The following is a 20098-nucleotide window of genomic DNA, read 5'->3' as shown; positions in this document are numbered from 1 at the left end:
AACACTAAGCATATTACCAAAGAAAACAAAAGTTAGAGATTCTAATGAATAGCTGGAAATATGTTTTTAAACAACCCCTGAGAAAACTGACACTTCAGTATTTACCCTCTGAAGAAAATAAGAAAGGTGAGGATTAAAAGAACAAATGAAATAAGTCACATTTGGCAAAAGATAATAACAAAGATAAATAGTGTACAAACTCCACTACTTAGGATTTAGAAATGACAAGATACAAACACATGAATATAGTAAAGTTAGGGAACTAAAAAAATATTCAAATGTTTTATATAACATATTTCCGAAGCGTTGAAGATAAACAGTGTACAAACTCAACTACTAGAAATAAGAGATTTAGCATCAGTGGAGAACCGAAGCTACTACTGATAGCGTCGATTTCCAAACCGCCGCTATAGATGATGTCGTGATTTATACATTCAGAAGCGTAGGTTCTAAACCGATGCTATTGATATAAATAGCATTAGTTTTAAACTGTCACTTAGAAAAAGAATACCAGATCCATTTTTAGTTGGCATCAACATTGATACAGAATACAAATCAAAGCAGAAAACTCAATCACAATGTTATTATATACCCAAAAAAAAAAAGCAAAAAATACACAATCCAGATTACAAATCAAGGTGTAGCAAACCAAATCTGAGATTTATACACATAAAAAAAATATGAAAAAAATCCTATCTGAAGTTTGATTACAAAAAAAAAAAAAAAAAAAAAATCCCAAATCTAATACTTAGCCCCATTTTCATCACCACAAACCACCATATTCATGAACTTAGATTAAAAGAGCGATCGAATGAGAGATAGAAAGAGAGAGCTTACAAATGGATGTCGAGCCCCCTGAACCCCAAACCATCACCATCGCCACCACGCGAGTACAACCACTTGCAAAACCAAAAAACAAAAAACACCCAAGCCCATTAATCGTTGGCGGACAACCGCCAAAACTCGAGCACCACCATGAGACGTTGATGTCGAGACCCACGAACACCCAAACCCATCACCGCCTCAAACCACCACAATGGTCCTGACACAACCATCTACAAACACAAGAAAAAAAAAAGAGTGAGACTGAAAGATATATGGAGGAAGAGGGTGAGAAGAGAGAAAGAATGAGAGTGAGAGCTTGAGAGAGTGAGAGTGAAAGAATGAGAGAGGGGTGACAGGTAGTAGAGAATGAGAGGGTTAGAGATAGATCTTAGGGTTTTGAGGGATAATGGACTTTAGCCATTCTTTTAGTTTCTTTTTTGAGTCCATTAGCGTCGATTCTAAGCCGAAGCTAATACCTTTTTTTTGTTTTAGGCTTTTTTTTATTTTTATAATCAGGTCATTAGCGTCACTGCATAACTCACGCTATTGATATCAGAACCATGACGATTGATATCGGTAGCGTTAGTTTAGAAATGACGCTAATGGTCTTTACTAACAACGTTGGTTAGTGTACCGACGTAATTAACAAAAACTAGCGTCACATTATAACCGACGTTAAAAAGCGATGCTAAAAGGCATTTTCATTATAGTGTAGGTTATACACTACAAGAAATTGAGGTTTTTGATGCGATCAATTTCACTGCAAATACCCCCATATTTCACCGCAAATACGTCGCCGCAAAAAGGTCGTCGCAAATGCCATTATTTGCGGCGAATAAATTCCCACCGCAAATAACCTCATTATTTGCGGCAAACATATCGACGCAAATTTCAGTGAATCCGTCGCAAATAATTCTAGATTTTATCATAATTGACTCTTATTTGTGGCGAAAATTTCAAATTATTCGCCGCAAATAGTCCTATCATTCACCGCAAATGAAGGGTGATTTGTATTGCCTGACTCTTATTTGCGACGAATTATTCACTGCAAATACAATATATATTCGCCTCAAATAGTGTAACAGAAATAAAAAAAAATCAAATTTAATATATAATTTAATTTAAAATCAGAATTGTAGTCTCCATTAATTGATAAGAAAATAGATCATACAATTTAATATTAATAATTATCTTTATAGTATTAAAACAAATAAACACTACTATTTATATAACTATATAATCTATCCTAAATTGATCGCATCATCATCGACACTGTCATCTGGATACTGAATGACTGGGGGCGGTGAAGAACGTGGCAGAGGTGCTGACGAAGACGCGCCATTTATAAATGTAGATTGAGGCGGGACTGGCGGGGGAATATCTATAGGTGTGTCATCTCCAAACATATGTGGAGGCGGTGGTGGAGCTTGTGAAGGTGCAGTCGTATACATCTCCCACCATTGAGTTACTTCATTCGATCTCATTATTTGAGGTGGTGGGCGGGATTAAGGAGGAATGCACTGAGACAGGAACTCAATGTCTGCTTTTGATTGTCTCAGCAAGTTAGCCATCACCTGTCCCATCATGCTGTTATTATCATTGGATTGAGCGGGTTGGGTGTATGACGACGACTGTGCCCGAGTCTGAGATTGACTACTAGAGTCTTCGTAGATTTGGTGAAGCAACACAAAGACTGTGATGAAAATATTAGATGTCCATGTCTGAAATGCCTAAACTCGAGGTTTCATCGCGTGGATATGGTAGAGGGACATATCTTTTGATGGGGTTTTCAAGAAAGTTACCAATAGTGGATTTTCTATGGGGAGGTGGATGAAGTTGTTGTCGATGAGGTTGTCGAGGATAATGAAGATGTAGATGAGATGACACTACTACAAAAATGGGATTTCCCGACAGATTTTAATTGTCGCTATTGAGCAACGATGAAAATCGACTAACTGTCATATTTGCCTATGCCGACGTAAGGGTAGCTACGCCGATAGTTATTAGGTGTCGCCGTTGCTTGCAAAAAAAAATATTAATTTTTATTTTAAATTAAAAAGTATGATTTAAATGAAACATTTATATACAAATCTAAAAAATTATAGATTAAAATAACAAAACTTATACAAAGTATTTACAAATCTAATAAAACAAATTTTGGACAAATATAACACTACTACTTGACTCAAAAATCATATAGCCTTATCTATAAACATAATCGTCATGACTTTAAAAAATATATAACTAGATTTACAAAGTAAATAATTAACCACTCAAAAAAGAATCATTTAATCTAATAAAAATTACAAATAAAATAAAATACTAAATTCATTGTCAAACAACATATATTTCTTCTTCTTATCCTTGTACTCACCCTCGTCGCCAATAGTCTTTCCAAAGTAAGAATTGGCTGCCATGAGTTTCTTTATAAAATCATCCTTGAAACATGAAAAAATCACATTATAATACACCAAACATGAAAAATTATAACTAGATTTTTATTGTAGTGTACATAAATAAATTTACTCACAATTGTTACACAACTCTCTTGCTACCAATGTCTGAGTCCAAGTCATAAGTTTACTCTCTTGTTCTTTTAATATTTTTCCATACTCAATAGTTTCAATGAACTAATTTTATCTCTCTATAATACTTTATTTTAGTCAAGGTATATTAAAACAAAATAAAAAAATTAATATATACCAAAACATTACAGAACCCAAGTCTCCAATGCTTACAAAGACATCCACATCAAAAGCATAAAACCAGTTTGGAATTGAAAAACAAAACAAACAAATTTATCCACTTTTTTTACATTTACACAATAGACTAATCAAGTTTTTTAATTAAAGCATAATATGTACAAATCCATTTTTATTAGTTTGTGGCTTGTTTTTTTTTTTTTAAGTTTATTTCTTTGGACGGTGGCTTCCACTCAAGGCATGGGCACACAAAAATGAAAGAACAAAGAAGAGGTACTAACCCAACAACTCTAATTAAAAGATGAAATGGTAACTAATCATTGAAGCTTTATCTATTTTGGTTCACAACTTGACAACTATTCAGTGAAGCATTGCCTATTTTGCTTGTCCTGTTAAGATGCCAAATACCATTTGAAAAAACTACAAAACATCACTACAATCTTCATCTAAACAAATACAACACAAAATTGTTCCAAATTGCATGCAAAGGTACAATATTTGCATGAGTAAAAAATATGGTTAAAGAAAAATCAGACTTAAAAAAATATTCAGACAGTCATTGAACGTTGGCTTGTGAAAACTCAGGGAAGTAATTCCAAAGAGGCTTGTGAATACCAGCAGCAATTGTGATTCAACACACATAAAACTCTTAAATTCAAAAACTAGTTATCTCTCAAAAAACAAAATTCACCCTACAACAAAGTTCACTTTTTGTTATTTTCTTTTTAATGTATTCTTTAAACTTATGTCTCTACCCTCAATATCAAACCCAAAAACCCAAACACAAGTTCACAATCAATTCTCAATAAAGTTTATTGAAACCCCATTATCAATAAATTAACTATTTATATATTCAAAAAGTAAATATCTTACCTGGCTTTATGAAACCCCACACTTTTGACACACAATGGCCGTGTCTCAAAACAAGAGTTTCAAGTCATTTAATTTAAGTTCTGATTTACATTGATTTAGTCAGACTAAATACCTCGTTAAAAAATAGGTTCTCACTTTGACAGAATTAGAAAATATATTGATAGAACTAAACAAATTTTTTAAAAGTTCTGCTTATTACTTAAGACTAGATAGCCCCCAAATCAAAGAGTCGTAAATCTGATTACAAAGGATAGCCTCCTAAAGCCATCATCAAGAGAAGAAGGATCAAAGAAAAAATACACGAATTCAATATTTTGAACCAAACAACGAATTCTTCAAAATAAAAATAAAAATTGTTAGTGCAAAGGGCTCAAGCAATTAAGTGAGTTCAATTTATTACAAATACATCTTTAGTTCGTTTAAGGCAAAAGTCCACATTATCATTAATATGTTCAAGTAGTGATGGATTTAGCTTAATCAACATGTTAAAAGGTGATTGGTCTCAAATATATTAATCTCTATATAACACACGACACATGCATGTATATATGAGAGAGTAATTATATGTAAAAGATATATACAAATTTTTCACACAGGCCTTTTATCAAACATCATATATGTCAACTACAACAATATCATATTGCCAAAGATTGAACCTAAGCATACTTTCCCATATTAAGAACCATAAAAAACATATCAATTCCTTAATTACTCACAATAAACCTTTATTAATTCCATGTTAAAATTGGAATATCACCTCAATATACTAGGGGTGTTCATAAAACTGCCCACACCGCACAAATCGCCCACACTGCACCACACCGCACCGCAATTTGCGGTTTAGAACCCTTCGCAGGTGCGGTTGCAGTTTGTATTTTTGCCAAACCGCGCGGTGCGGTGTGGTTTGCGGTTTGCGGTTTTAAACTTTATAAATGCGGTTCAAACCACACCGCACCACATCATTATATATATTAACTTTTTTATATATATTTTTTCAATTTTACTACATTTAAAGTTAATGCATAAATATTTATATAGTATAATATAATATACACAATATCTAGAAAGAAATATAATGTTTCATAGGATGCTAACATATATTCTACTACAATATAAAGATATTCCTCCTTAATTAAAATAATATTTACTTTTATATTACATTTTTTATTTGTTATTAGTTTGTTATATTTTTATTGTTTTGCTTAAAGTTTATTAGCTTGTTGTACATTTAATTATTTTGTTAAACACTCTATGGTTATGAGATTTATTATGAATCTTTTTTAATTATAATATTTAATTGTTAAATTATTTGGCGATAGGTATAAACCGTCAAAATCGCACCGCACCACACCGCATTTATGGGGTGAAGTTTATGCGGTTTGATGTCTATGCGGTGCAGGTTGCGGTTTGGAAAATTGTTCAAACCGCATATGCGGTGCGGTCCAAAAAATTAGAGAAAAACCGTACCAACTGCACCACGAACTCCCCTACAATATACTAAGAAACCAAAATCCATTAATAGTGCAAGGGTCTCTCCTCTGATCATGGGCTAAAGAGATGGAAGAGAATAGGGGAGAATAAAATGTGTCGTATAAATTTTGAGATATATGATTAATGAATAATATACATCATTCTAAGTATTAAAATACTACATATAAAATTATTTTATCAGAAAATCGTAGAAAAACAACACATATGGTCATCCAACAGCAAGAGAAATTTTATGTTAATGTGAGTGATATTTGCACCAAAATAAAGTAGGTGAGTGCAGACAATTCAGTAAAGAAAATGAGAGAAGGGGAGAAAGAAATTGTACCGTGTTTGAGCATCTTGAGAAGGGCAAGGGTGAGATGTAGATATGCTCAGAGGAATCAAGAGTGGGGGAATCCGGTGGAGGGTTGCTGAAAGCTTCTCCAACACCAGCGAAACATTCCCTAAAGCCTCTCCATACCTGACATAGCTCAAAGTTTTCTTCTTCTTCTTCTTCTTTGACCGTTGGCGAAAGAAAGGGGGTCTGCTTTTGTTGAAAGGAGAGGAAGAGGTAGAGAGAAAAAGAAGAAAAGGGTTTGGTTTTATGGGTTTTGGAAAGTAATTTTACAAAATGCAGAAAACATGATTTTTGTGTTTTCTAATTTACAACAGAAACTTCAGATTAAGATCAGGATTTAGTTTTAGAAACAACCAACCAATCAGTTTTTTATGGGTTCCACAAATTTTAAAATTTTCAAAATCATAAAATTGGATCCAAATAGTATACCAATCAAGCTATTAGAAACAAAAAAAAATTATAGTTTTAAATTTTTTTAATAAATACATAATTTTTATAAATATATAATTTACATAATTTAGTTTATTTTTAAAATCATACTATTCATTAGTTTTTTTACAATATTTTTCCAATTAATAAAACAACTCTTTTTTAACTAATACAAATTTTATAAATTTGTTAAAGAATAATATAGTTAATTTTATAAATATGTTAAAGAATAATAAATTTAAATTTTGATATAAAAATTATTATAAATACAAAAGTTAATAATATGAAAAATTTATAAAAAAAATCTAGTTTTAAAAGTTTTTAATAAATACATAATTTTATAAATATATATTTACACAATTTAGTTTATTTTTAAAATTATACTATTTATTAATTATAAATTTTTATTTGAATTTTGGCGACATTTTATGACTGTCGGCATTAGATTTTTATTAACTGTCGGCGTTGGGGTCAATAGCGACACTTTTAATTGTAGGCATTGGTCTTGAATTAACTGTCGACGTTTGGGTCAATAACGACACCTTTTAACTGTCGGCATTGGTCTCGAATTAACTATCGGCGTTGGGGTCAATAGCGACACATTTTAACTGTTGGCATTGGTCTCGAATTAACTTTCGGCGTTGGGGTCAATAGCGACAGTCAAAATCAACAGTGATAGTTATTAGCTGTCGGTGTTGGTCTCTATGCCTACAATTTTTAACTGTCGGCGTAGAGTCCTGCTAAGCAATTATGACAGTCAACAGAGTTGACTGTCGTGGTTGGGTGTCGGGAAAGCCCAGTTTTGTAGTAGTGTGATCAACGTCATTGACGATTTCATCTTACCGGCAAATATAGAGGAAGTAGATGAGGCAAATGGCAGTTGAATGGGCCATTATTACGATGAGTTGTCCGATGAGATTGAAGCCGAGTTGTTTCCGGGATGCGGTTGGATATCATCCCTTGACTTCTTGGCAAAGTTGATGCACTGAAAAGTTAAGGGGAAGTGGCCAAACAATTCCTTCGATGAGTTGTTGAAGTTACTAAAATTTGCATTTTCGAAAGATAATAAACTTCCTCCAACACACTATGATGAAAAAATGAAACTGACTAAGTTAAGGCTAGGATACTAATAAATTCATGTGTGTAAATATGATTGCTGCTTATTTTACAATTAGCATGAAACTAAAGATTCATGTCCTATATGCGGGAATAGTAGATGGAAAAATGAAAGGATGAAAGGGAAAAAGTTCTGCATAAAGTGATGCGTTAAATTTCCCTTAACCCCCATGTTAAAACTAATGTATAACTCAAGACGTACATCAAAGGATATGGTATGACATTATACGCGAAGATCGAAAGAAGATGGGTCATAAAAACCCTTGCTCGTGGCGTTCTTATACCTTTCCAAATTGCTGGCATTGGCTTGTTCAAGCTGCTCGATACGACCCTCCAAGGTTGTAGTCTCTTGTCTACTCGCAACCAACTCCTGCTTGAGCTTTTTTACCTTGCGATAGTTGCTAAGGTTAGAATCCTTGAAGCTGTCTCTTTGTTCGATGGCCTTATCTAGAGCAGTCTGCTTCTCCCTTAGCTCCGCAACCAGTTTATTCTTCTCCTCGAACACCGCCTCATGCTGCTCAGCGTACTTTGCTTCGGCAGCTTTAAGTTCTTCAATGTGTCGTTGCTCCAAAGTCCTGGACTGCTCGGTGACGGCACCCTAGCGGAGCCGACCGGCAGTAAGAGTTAGAATTGCCTGTGATTAGAGCAAAGGTTAGACTGACTATAGAATATAAAAGGGGCCATCTCCACAGAAAAAGATGACTTACACTGCTAAACTCATTCAATGCGCGGGTTAGGATCTGGTCGACGTCCATTGTCTTCGTCGAAGCCATCACCTCTCGGCAGCGTTTGTGCTTCAAAATTTTTACGACCTTGTCTTTGAACGATCTTAAGGTGCGACTTGATATGACGCCCCCTGTGGAAGCAGGACTAGCCTGCTGAGCTTGGTCGGTTGGGGAAGGAGGAGACGGTGTCGACCCGGCAGAAGCAAGGGGAGTCTATTGCTCGAGAGGAGTAACAGGTGGTGTTGCATTTGCTGAGGGTTCGTTTGCCGGAGGACCTGCAGTGTGGGCTTTCTTGGCCTGAGGCGTTTTACTGCTTTCCCCGGGATGCCTCTTGCTCGTTTTCTTTTTGCTTGAGGGAGCTTCGGGAGCCTCAGGGGAACTATATATGTCGAACACATACTTGGAGTCCATGTCTGAAAAAGAAGCAAATACACGAGCAGTGAGATAGTATAAACGATTGAGTATGTTATGTCAGGAAAAGAAACAAAGAAAATTGTAAGTGAAATATCGCGAATAAGTGACAGGTCGCTACATTATTTACTATACTAGTCTTATACTCACTCTCTGGGATGAAGAAGTCTGGATCTAAATTTGAAGCGTACTTAAAATTGCTATCCCCGTCAAATAAGTGACAGTGAATTGGCAAGCTATCTAAGAGCGAGAGATCAGTACCGTTCTCATCCAAAGATTTGTTGAGGGGCTCGAGGGGTTTGATGGCCTTCTTTTTTCCTTTTCCCTTTGGGGCGGGGGGAGCAGCAGCCCGCGGGGTGCTGGGGGGTTCCCTGATTATTACTCCAGTGGCCCTCCTCGGAGGGGATTGTTCTATGTCTGGGTGCTGCTCGGGAACCTCTCTGCTAGTGGCACTCCCCGCCGTTGACTCCCTCACATCCTGATGAGGGGCCAAAAAGCCGACCAGTCTCAAATTTGCCTCTGTGACTAGCTGTTTGACGCTTTTCTCTATGTTGGTCATGCTGGCCAGGAGGGCTGATCGCATCTCCATGTCTGGAGTAGGGTTTGGTTGTAACCATGGGCCTGAAACGCACTGAATTTCTAAGGAAAATGCAACAAAAAGTTGAAGAAATATTGACGACCAGTGGAATAAAGACTTTACCTCATTAAGAGAAGGCCAAGTTGTTCGCGACCATGTCAGTCGTCAGGAAATACTCCTGATGGTACTTCCCCACGTTCAAGATATGAGTGGTGTCAGACAGGAAAATGCGACCCGTTTCCTGATGACAAAAGTGGAAAACCCCATGTTTTCTTGGTTGGGGTTAGATTTTAGGTCGAACAGATAATTGACCTCGTGTGGAGTGGAGACAGGCCATTTTTTTTGGCTGTAAATGATATAGAGTGTAGCGAGCATTCTATATCCGTTACGAGTTATTTTAAAAGGGGCGACCCCAAAGTAATTGACCACCCCCTGAAAAAAAGGATGAAGAGGCAGAGTCGCTCTTGCCTTAATATGGTACCTCGACCAGACGCTGAAGGCGCCTTCAGGAAAGTTCGCCCATTGGTCTTGAGTGGGTTGAACTAATGTCACCCCGGGGAGTCCATATTTTTTAATATAATTAGCAATCATTCTGATCGTTACCCGGCTGACAGGTGCGATATACCATTCAACATCTGGTTGAATGGCGTTTCGGGGCTGAGCATGAGTATGAATGTTTGGGTTGGGGATATTCCTTTCCCGACCACTGGTCGAGGGAATACCAGCCTAAGGAGCAGGCTAGTTTGAAGGTTTGGAAGATTTCTTTTTCTAGGCTGTGGATTTTACTCTACCCATGGCTGGAAGGTTTGTCTGAAGTCTATTGGGTGGGGTTCGAGAAAAAAGAATCTTTGGCACCAGTTGCGACGGATGCTCCTTGTCTTGAAGTAATTGGGCAAGCAAGTCGTCATCGATAGGCTTCTCACCTCCCCAAGGAACTTGCATGAAGAACTGCGAACAAAAAAAGGGGAGGTGAGAACGTAAAGCCTAAAAATCGGCGTTGAAAGTTAGAATAACGTTGCTCGCGTATAAAAGTTAAGCTTTTATATGACCAACATCATTCTAGCAAAAACACTAAGTTCTATACGAGCAGTTTGAAAAACAGATTGAAAAGCGGAAGTAAAAAGTTTTTCGAGAAAAAGCTTTTTTGACTCCGAAGGGGCGGGAAAAACCCAGTTTTTCAGCTAGCCTAAAAATCGAATTTTTACTTCAATTTTACGCCCTAAATCTACAATCTCGACTACCAAACTGGCTCTTAACCCCTACAAGACGTTGTTTCATCACCTTTTCAAGCATCGGTTAACATTCCCAATCTCCCCAAAACAGTTTCAGCCGAGAACAGTAAAATCCTCCAAGAACTCAGAAGTCAGGAACATATACAAACAAGTATTGCATGGTCTATTAGCAATGGAAAGGTTCAAGGAAACATACTTGTATGAAAGATGGAGTGAAGTTCTGAGGCACTAAGTTGATTCAGCTGGGCAAGAGCTTCGTGATCCGTCTGAGTTTCTGGGCTTCTGGAAGTATTGCTCTTGGTTCTTCAGTTTCTTGAAGATAAAGTTAAAGTGTATAAAGTAAAAAACTGATTCTGAAGGGTTATTTATATTAGACGAGGAGCGGTTACCAAGGTAATCATAAAGGGTAACTTTCAAGGCATGGGGAAGTGTGATAGTCGTCAGACAAGTTATTGGGAAGCCAAAAAAACTTGATTGGACATGATTGATCACCTTCTTTCGAGAAAGCATGGGCGGCTCTGACAGATTTCGTGGAGTATTCAAAGAGTCAGTTTCCTAAGTTTACTTATTGCTGGTCGCAATAAATAAACTTGGGGGGCAAATGTTTACCCTAAAAACGACTGTAGATGACGTGGCAAGGATTTCTCACACGTGGTGGACACGTGGCAGAAGTACTGCTCGACTATCGACCAGAAGCACACTGCTTCGTCAGGGTTAATTTTTAGATACGACCAGGCTGGTCGTATAACCTGATTTATTTCCTTCTTAAGCTGTAATCTTATAATAACTGCATTGAATATTTCTTCATTATGATCTTAATTCACGATTATTAAGGGAAGATAGGGCACATTGACATATGTAACCCTCCTTGAGCCTATAAATATACATGAAATAGCTCAAGGAAGAGACTTTTTGATCCCTGAATATTTTCGCTAAGATAGAGAAAAAGAGAGAGCTATAGTGCAATTATCCATCGCTTTATTGTATTTCTTCCAATGTTTGTGAAACTCAAGAACCCTAGTTCTTTGATCACTGCTTTGAGATTCAATCTTAATAATAGCACTAAGTAGATGTAGGTCATTACCATCCTTTGGGGCCGAACCACTATAAATCCTTGGTGTTTTCTTCTCTTCCATTAGATCATCTTTCTTATTTTCCGTTTTATCCTTTGTCGTATATTTCACTCCGTATCGTTGGCCAAATCGCGGGTCAATAGATTTGGTCTCAACTTTCAGTTTCATGTGATCCAATATAGATTCTACAGATCTGAACAATTCCTCTTCCTCTATATGATTCGTGCATCCTTAGAAATTTGGTGGGTGCTGCTTACGGAATCATTCGCTCGCAAACTCATAAAGGGTGTTCGACATTTGTGTGTATGGGGACAGGGGTGGTTGGTGTTATTCTTGAACTTATGGAACTAGCTACTGATGGCGCTCCAGTTCCTCTTCCCGTCTTCTTAGTTCCTCTTTTAGACGCATATTTTCTCTTTCTAAGTCGACATGCGCAAGCGTAGAGGCTGCAACCTGAACTTCCAGAATTGCTTCAAATGCTGGGCAATAGGCATTCCCTTGCCTTTGCCTCTACCTCTGTGTCTGCCTACTCTTTCCCCACCTCGGTCAGCAGCTTCCTGACTGCTAATGCAAACTAACCTTCTAGGCGCGAGATCCATAAATCTCTTTTTTTTTCTTTAAAAAAAATGCGAAAATTCTTAATGATCTCAAAACTATAACGTAAAACATTTATAAAGAAACTAATATATGATTATAAGAAAAGGTGTCTTTATTCAAGAAAGGAAATAAAAATTTTACCTAACATCAATTCAAAAGAAATCATACTAAAATTTTAAAATAATACTAAACTCTAAGGAGTTGTACCAAAATTAGAACATAAATATCCACTCTGAAAGTTCTTAATCCTCTATATTAGATCCATCTCCTAGCATGTCATAAGTTATTTCCATATAGTTCCTATTTAGATCATAAATATGCCAAGGAGTATCGAGTACACTATGAATCAGTATATACTTAGTATAACATCTCAAATTACCTAATAAGGCTTAGGGCCTTGAGTAGGGGGTCAGGATGGAAATTATAAGTTTATGTGATATATATGCGAGAAATTATGTGATTATGTGAGTTATATTATAATATGACTAGATATGCATGTTTAGGTGTATTAAATATGCATGTGGGCCCGTTTCTTATTAGAAGGGCAATTTTTGTAGTTTGGCCCGTTTGGGCATATTTGGCATATATGTGATATATGTGTAAGACCACATTATTATGTGTATTTATTTGGGTTACTTGGCACGAGAGGATCCTAGGGAGCAAGTTAGCGGGAAAGTCACATAGTGACCCAATACCCGACTCTGGTTGAGTCAATGGGTATTTTGGGTTTTTGGTACATTACCGGGTTATCGGGTAACAGGAATAAATATTTGAGGATATATTTGGAGTTAGTGATATTCAGAGGGAATATCATGGATTTTGACCATTTTTCCCTAGGGGACGTTTTTGGTACCCCGAGCCTCGGGATTTGCGTAAGGTTACTTGAACCTTAAGGAAACTACACAAAACACTCTTATCAACTCTCTCTCCCGACTGACTCTCTCTCCCCCTAATTTGGTGTAGATATCTTGAGGAAAGCTAAGGGAATTGAAGGCTTGGGTTAGGATTTGGATTTGTTAAAGCTAGGAGGTCATTAAACACAACTGAGGTAAGCATTAGTCCCTGCTTTAAGTTGAATTCTATCATGATTTTCTAGAGTTTTTTAGGTGTTCTTGAGCTTTGTGGCTCAAGTTGTTGATTGTGAGTTTTTAGGCAAGTTTTATGTTGGGTTTTGTTGCTAGTATCATGTTGATGCTGTTCTGGGGATTGAACTATAGTTCTAGGAATTATTTGGGAGGATTTTGGTGGGTTTTTGGCTAAGGAAAAACATGGGAATTCTGGTTTTGTAGGGTCGAGTTGCGGCCATGTTCTTGGGGTACCGCGACCCATGTAAACGCAGGGTCAGTTGGGGGCTTCTGTTTCATAGGCGCGCTGCGACTCTCAGGGCAGGTCGCGGCTCGTGTCTTGATTCCAAGCAGGACGAACTTCTGTTGTGGGGGGGGGGGGGGGGGGGGGGGGGCGACCCGCTGGGGCAACTTTGGCCACCTTAGGTCTTGAGTAATGGGAACTCAAACCTAAGCCCAGTTCTACTACCCGATTTAGTAGAATTTGAGGTCCCGAAGGCTAGGGCTTAATCTGAAAGCCTTTGTCTACTCGATATTGATGAATATCATTTATTTGATTATGATTAGGGTACCACTAGAGCTTGGGAAATGATCGTGCTCAAGGGTCTTTCTTATTATTACGCTATACTCGGATTTGAGGTAAGAAAATTGCACCCAATACGTTATATATGTGATTAGGACTCTGGCCCTTGAGAATGAACGTGATTGATTTATGTTTGTGCTTGTTGATTAAACATACTTGAATACATAGTTATATGATTGTCTGCATGGTCTGCGTAGTTAGGGCTTGGCCTCGTTAAGGAACATGGTTATTACTATGCTTGCATTTAACTGATGCTGTTGTATAATTAATATGTATGCATACTTGTATTGTCTGAAGTATGCTTATATGTATTTGAATACTTGGCTCATGGCTTGACTTATTAGTCAAGGCCAGCAATAACGCGCTGCACTCTGGTCAAAAGGCTTAGGCCCAATCAGGAACGCACTATTACGTTGGCTAGCTCTATGCACTACTACAAAAAGGATTTTTTAGGACTAGCATTGCGAGTCCTAAAAATTTTTTTAGGACTCGCAGGACGCGAGTCCTCTATTTGAGAGCCTTAAAAACTAAGGTTTTTTAGGACTCACAATGCGAGTCCTTAAAAACTGTTTTTAGGACTCGCAATGCGAGTCCTAAAAAACTGTGCGAGTCCTAAAAAAATCTGATTGAGTGCCTTTGATTAAGTTTTTAGGACTCGCAATGCGAGTCCTAAAAAATCTGGTTAAGTGCCTTTAATTAAGTTTTTAGGACTCGCTTTGCGAGTCCTAAAAGAATTATTTTAGGACTCGCAATGCGAGTCCTAAAAAATCTGGTTGAGTGTCTTTAATTAAGTTTTTAGGACTCGCAATGCGAGTCCTAAAAAATCTGGTTGAGTGCCTTTAATTAAGTTTTTAGGACTCGCTTTGCGAGCCCTAAAAGAATGTTTTTAGGACTCGCATTGCGAGTCCTAAAAAATCTAGTTGAGTGCCTTTAAGTAATTTTTTAGGACTCTCTTTGCATGTCCTTAAAAGTAATATTTTTTTTTTAAAAATGTAGCTACAATTTTTATTTTGATTAAGAAAAAATATTTCCATTTCAGTGTCCATATGAGACCAGCTGAGAAAAGCTAGAAACAAGCTAAGAAAAGCTAACCAACAAGCCGAAAGTTCAATCACAAATAATGTATTTTATTGAGAACCAAAAAAATATTAAATTCCACAAACATCAAAGTCCATTAATAAAAAGAAAAACAGAATCCATTGGATTAGTCATCCTTCTCTTGAGCTTCCTGTCATCTTTATCACCCTTCTTCTTTACCTGCAACATCTTAGTATTGTTATACTTAGAGACAAAATAGTTCATATTATATTTTGCAAACCTGAATACAAATAGTAACAATGAATCATTATCAACTGAGTATAAACACAAGATCAATGAAAGCTAACGTTCTCTCATTATTAACTAACATTAACTAATAGCAAACATGTTAATGTGAATGAGAAATTGAGAATCATTGACATATCGTTGAGTTAGAAGATTGGGGCTTAATGCCTTTTAGTGTAACTAATTTAGAGAAAGACTTTGACAAAATCATATAAGCCCCTACTACTCAGAAAAGAAAAGTATCAGCCCCAAAAATATATAATATTATACAAAGTTATATAAATGTGTCTATCAATGACAGTTTTCAAAGTTAAGTTTAGCTAACATTTCTGGCATCTTTATTTATTTAAGGAAGTAAAATAGACAAACAGAAGCTATGATACTAAAAATATACACTAAAATGATGACAACTCTTTTATTCCTAAAGATACAGACACAGACACAAGAAAGACACAGACACAGACACAGTACACTCAAACATACCTCCTTCTATATTTATCTTATTTTAGCAGATTCTTGTATGCACTCTGTTGTTCTTATTCACATGTTCTTCTAAAAGAATGAATGCAGCAGAAATGATTATGGTATATAACCAGATCCTGACATATATGTTTTTACTCTTATTTCTTTTATTTTTTTCTTATTTCTAATTTAATAATACATAAAACATATATGCACAAAAACGTACACAAAAACAATCCCTAAATAAGTAAAAATATAGAGATATGCCTACGTTGAGAGACTCTAACGAGTTGAGTGCATATATGTAAGACTTGGTAAAAAAACAATGCTCAATGATTCTAAAACTCACTATCTTGGTATACAGAAGCTCTTAAATTGATCCATGTGTCACAAAAACAGAGATACAAACACAAAAATATATATAAGTGAATTGCTAAACATCACATACAAGAACAGAGGAAACACTAATCCCAAAATTATTTTTTTCAGAGGAAAGCATTTTGGAGTATGAAGGGCCAAGATGAGGCTGTCAAGGTTATTCCAAAATCAAAGGTTTGTTGGTTTGTTTGTTTAATATTTTATTTTGTTCATACATATTTTTTGTGAATAAAGTTCGTTTGGTTAGTTGCATGATTTTTAATTCTTATGGAAGTTTGATTAGAATTGAGTGAAGAAAATTTGACTTTAATATCCTTTCAGAATATATAGTTTTTTCCACCTAGTACTTGCTGCATTTTCCTAGTAGTTTTGCATTGTAGACTCTGTATTGAGTGGTTCTACTTAATTGTGTAATATACATATCATGTTGTAGAGGTCTTAAGTAAAAAGTAGTGTATATGATTATATTTGCTAGAGCATATGCATGGTCACCATGATTATCATATTATAAATAGTTCAATTTCATAAAAAGCATCTGTAAATTAATTTAGGATCAGGATGGCTTAGTTTTGTGAAACTATTGTTATATCAACAAAAAAAATTGGTGGATATATGTTGATTTTGTTTGATATATATAGTAATGACTGTTTCATTGCCTCCTAACTTCAAGACAGACAAATACATTGTAATCATTTTTACATTGCTAATGTCATTTTCTTTCAATGGTCTTTATAACTAGAAGACTTATTCTCCTCCAGTCACTGGGATTTTAGTATTAAGAGTTAAAGTAAAATTAGTAATATATTAGTTAACTTTCTGTTTCAATTTATCCACTTACCCGCTGGAAGTCTTTAATAAGTTATGGAATAAACCATCAAAAAGAGATGAATAAATTGGATAGCGTAGTTAACAATCATCCAAATCTAAGAACAACAAATATAGTTCTTAAATATGTTTCCACATTATTAAAAAACAGGCAAATACAATGGAAAGCTAAAACTTTCACTACAGAACCTACTACTGCATAAATGAATCACAAAACCCAGCAACTGCAAGCGATAGAGAAACATAGAGAACAAGGAGGAGAGATAAACCTTTGGAGGCTTTAAGGGATAATCCGGAGGAAAATGAATTGAAACAAGGAATACGCCCCTTGCATATGGACTATCAGCAGGCCCCATAATTGTTGCTTGCCAATGGAACATATCCTCAGCCACAGGACCTACAATAATTAAGGCAAACATTTCAACACTTGGTTCAATTCAATTTAATGATTCTTATAATCAGCTTAAACATCCATGAACAAGCAGCAGAACAGAAAATCAAGGATATCTACATCAGCATGCCACTCTTATTAATCAAAAGCACACATGGTTAACACCTTGTAAACATTAAATCAATAAATGAACACCTTAATTGTCTTTCTTTTTGTAAAAAACAAAAGAATAAGAAAAATAAAAATAATAGTCAACCGTGCATATGCCAATATTGACAAAAACAGTATTAAATATAATCATCAGATGAAATCGTTCAGTGCTAAAGTACTAGCTCCATTTCTTCTACTACGAAACGGAAAATAAATACATACCTATAATATAGATATATACACACAAAAAGGTAATGCATACAGCTGATTAACAATATAATCTATGCATATAAGAGCGTTAACAATATTGGGGGCTCAGCTACAAGCTGCCATAGTAACTAAACTGAACCATAATTCACACACCAAGATTACAGAAGAACTCCCCCATTTAAACTGTGAAGTAAAACTACAAAAGATTCAAACTTTCACATACCCAGATAGTTTAAATTGCATTTCACAACAAAAAAAATCAGATACGATAAGAAATCAAATCGAAAAAATCCCAGAAGCCCACTTCATATAAGCTTGAACAATTTCCAAACAGTTAAAGAACAAATCCCAAACCTACACTAGCCCCTCCCTGCACAGCCACCGTCCCTGCCGAGCCCAGCCACCGTCCCTGCCCAGTCGACCCAGACCCAGCTCAGCCCAACCTGAACCCCTCCCTGCGCCGTCCTTGCACGATCGATCCCACCCCCTGAGACCCCCGTGCCGTTGAGCCCAGCTAGCCCGGAGAACCCCACTCGCGCGTCGAGCCCTTGAACCCCCAGCTGCTGTCGAGCCCTTGAACCCCTAGGCGACATCGAGCCCAGGCAGAGTGAGAGATGGGAGGACGAAGGAGTGAGAGAGCCGAGTCCCCTGCCTCTGCATCGAGCCCGCTGCCGTGATCCGGCCACCAGCCGTGACCCATGCACGCCGTCAAAGAGGATGGTTGATGGCTGGTTTTTGAGTTGAGGAAAAGAACGAGAGAGAGAGAGAGTGAGATTGAGGTTGAGGGATAGGGTTTAGTTATTATTATTATTTGTTAAAAAATATATAGTTATTATTATAAAAATATATAAATACAAAGTATAATAATATTAGTTTTTATTTTTTAAGTATATTTAAAAACTAACCACTTATAATTTTTTTTAAGAAATTATTAAAATATTTAACCATATATAAATAATTTACTTTTAACTATTACTTTTAGTCCAGTTGTTTTTAGGACTCACAAAATTGGTTTTAGGACTCGCAAAGTGAGTCCTTAAAGAGTATTAAGGACTCCCAAAGCAAGTCCTTAAAATTGTTAAGTAAAACACTTATTTTTTACCCCAGATTTTTTTAGGACTCGCATATTTTTTTAGGACACTCATTGCGAGTCCTAAATTGTGTTTTTTCAGGACTCTCAATGAGTGTCCTAAAAACTCCATAAATATTTTTAAGGACTTGCATTTATGTGCGAGTCCTAAAAAAGTGTCCCGTAAAGGGTATTTTGTAGTAGTGATGGCTAGTTACTTAGAGTTAAGGGCAAGGGCCCCAAGTGAATCTACGGTCACATAGCTAGGGCATAGGGCCCCGGGTTGACTCTATGGTCAACTACGTAGGGCATCGGGCCCCAGAATGATCCAATGAACATTTATTTGTAAATGTATGCATGCATGAGTAGGTTATTATTGCTGGGAATGCTACATAAGTTTTTGGAATCTGTATTTACTTTTCATGCACATGTTTAAGTTTTCTTGTTGAGCCTTGGCTCACGGTTGCTATGTGGTGCAGGTAAGGGAAAAAGAAAGCTAGAACAGCCATGAGTTGGAGAGCTTCAGTGCCGGCGTGTACATATGCGACTGCTCGTCCACCACGATCGATGATATCTCAGAGGAACTAGGGTTGTACCCCTTATTTTGCCTCTTAGGCCGACGGGTTGTAAATTTTGATTTGTATTTACACTTTTAAATGTCGGTTTGTAATATTTTGGGATCCCATGTATGTATCAAACTTTTAAATGAAATGTCAATAGTTCCTTTGACCAAATTTTTTAACCCTAACCCTTGACATTAACCTTAGTGACACGTTTATGACCAAATGACTTGATTAGAAAGTCTGACACTATTTAAAGTACATAATGCAACAGTCCTGGATTAGGAGGACGCTACAACGTGGTATCAGAGCTGCCAAGGTTTAAGGGTTCCTGAAGACTGACCGGGCATGTACATTCATCATTAAAGACAAACTCTACTTAGGGTTTGGTAACTACTTATGTGATTAAGTGTTTGAATGTTTAAATAAAAGTATATGCCTTATCTTCATGCCTTATTAAGGAGCATGAGATATCATGATAGGGCCTGGCCCTTAACCGTTGCATGAATGATAAAGAACATGCTTATTAGCATTGTTATGCATGTATAAATGTTTGAGCATCCTTATTTTCATCGTTAATTGCTTATGAATGCCAGAAATGCTTATTAGCATTGTTATGTGCTGATGAATATCAGGAAGTGCTTATTGGCACCATGATTGAGTATACTATGTGTTGGCATGCTAATTAGCATCGC

General features: G+C 36.4%; 1 long non-coding RNA gene across 1 annotated transcript; it reads right to left on the bottom strand.

Moving 5' to 3' along the window:
- Positions 1–17290: 17290 nt before the first annotated feature.
- LOC133818293 (uncharacterized) lies at positions 17291–18570 on the bottom strand. Its single transcript, XR_009885871.1, has 2 exons — positions 18129–18570; positions 17291–17420 (listed from the first exon to the last, which is right to left on the bottom strand). It is a non-coding gene; the product is annotated as an uncharacterized LOC133818293 (long non-coding RNA).
- Between the last annotated feature and the right edge of the window lie 1528 nt (positions 18571–20098).

This window comes from Humulus lupulus, chromosome 2 (genome assembly GCF_963169125.1).
Source record: "Humulus lupulus chromosome 2, drHumLupu1.1, whole genome shotgun sequence".
NCBI classification, from domain to species: Eukaryota; Viridiplantae; Streptophyta; class Magnoliopsida; order Rosales; family Cannabaceae; genus Humulus; species Humulus lupulus.
This window is presented reverse-complemented; position numbering and strand designations above follow the sequence as displayed.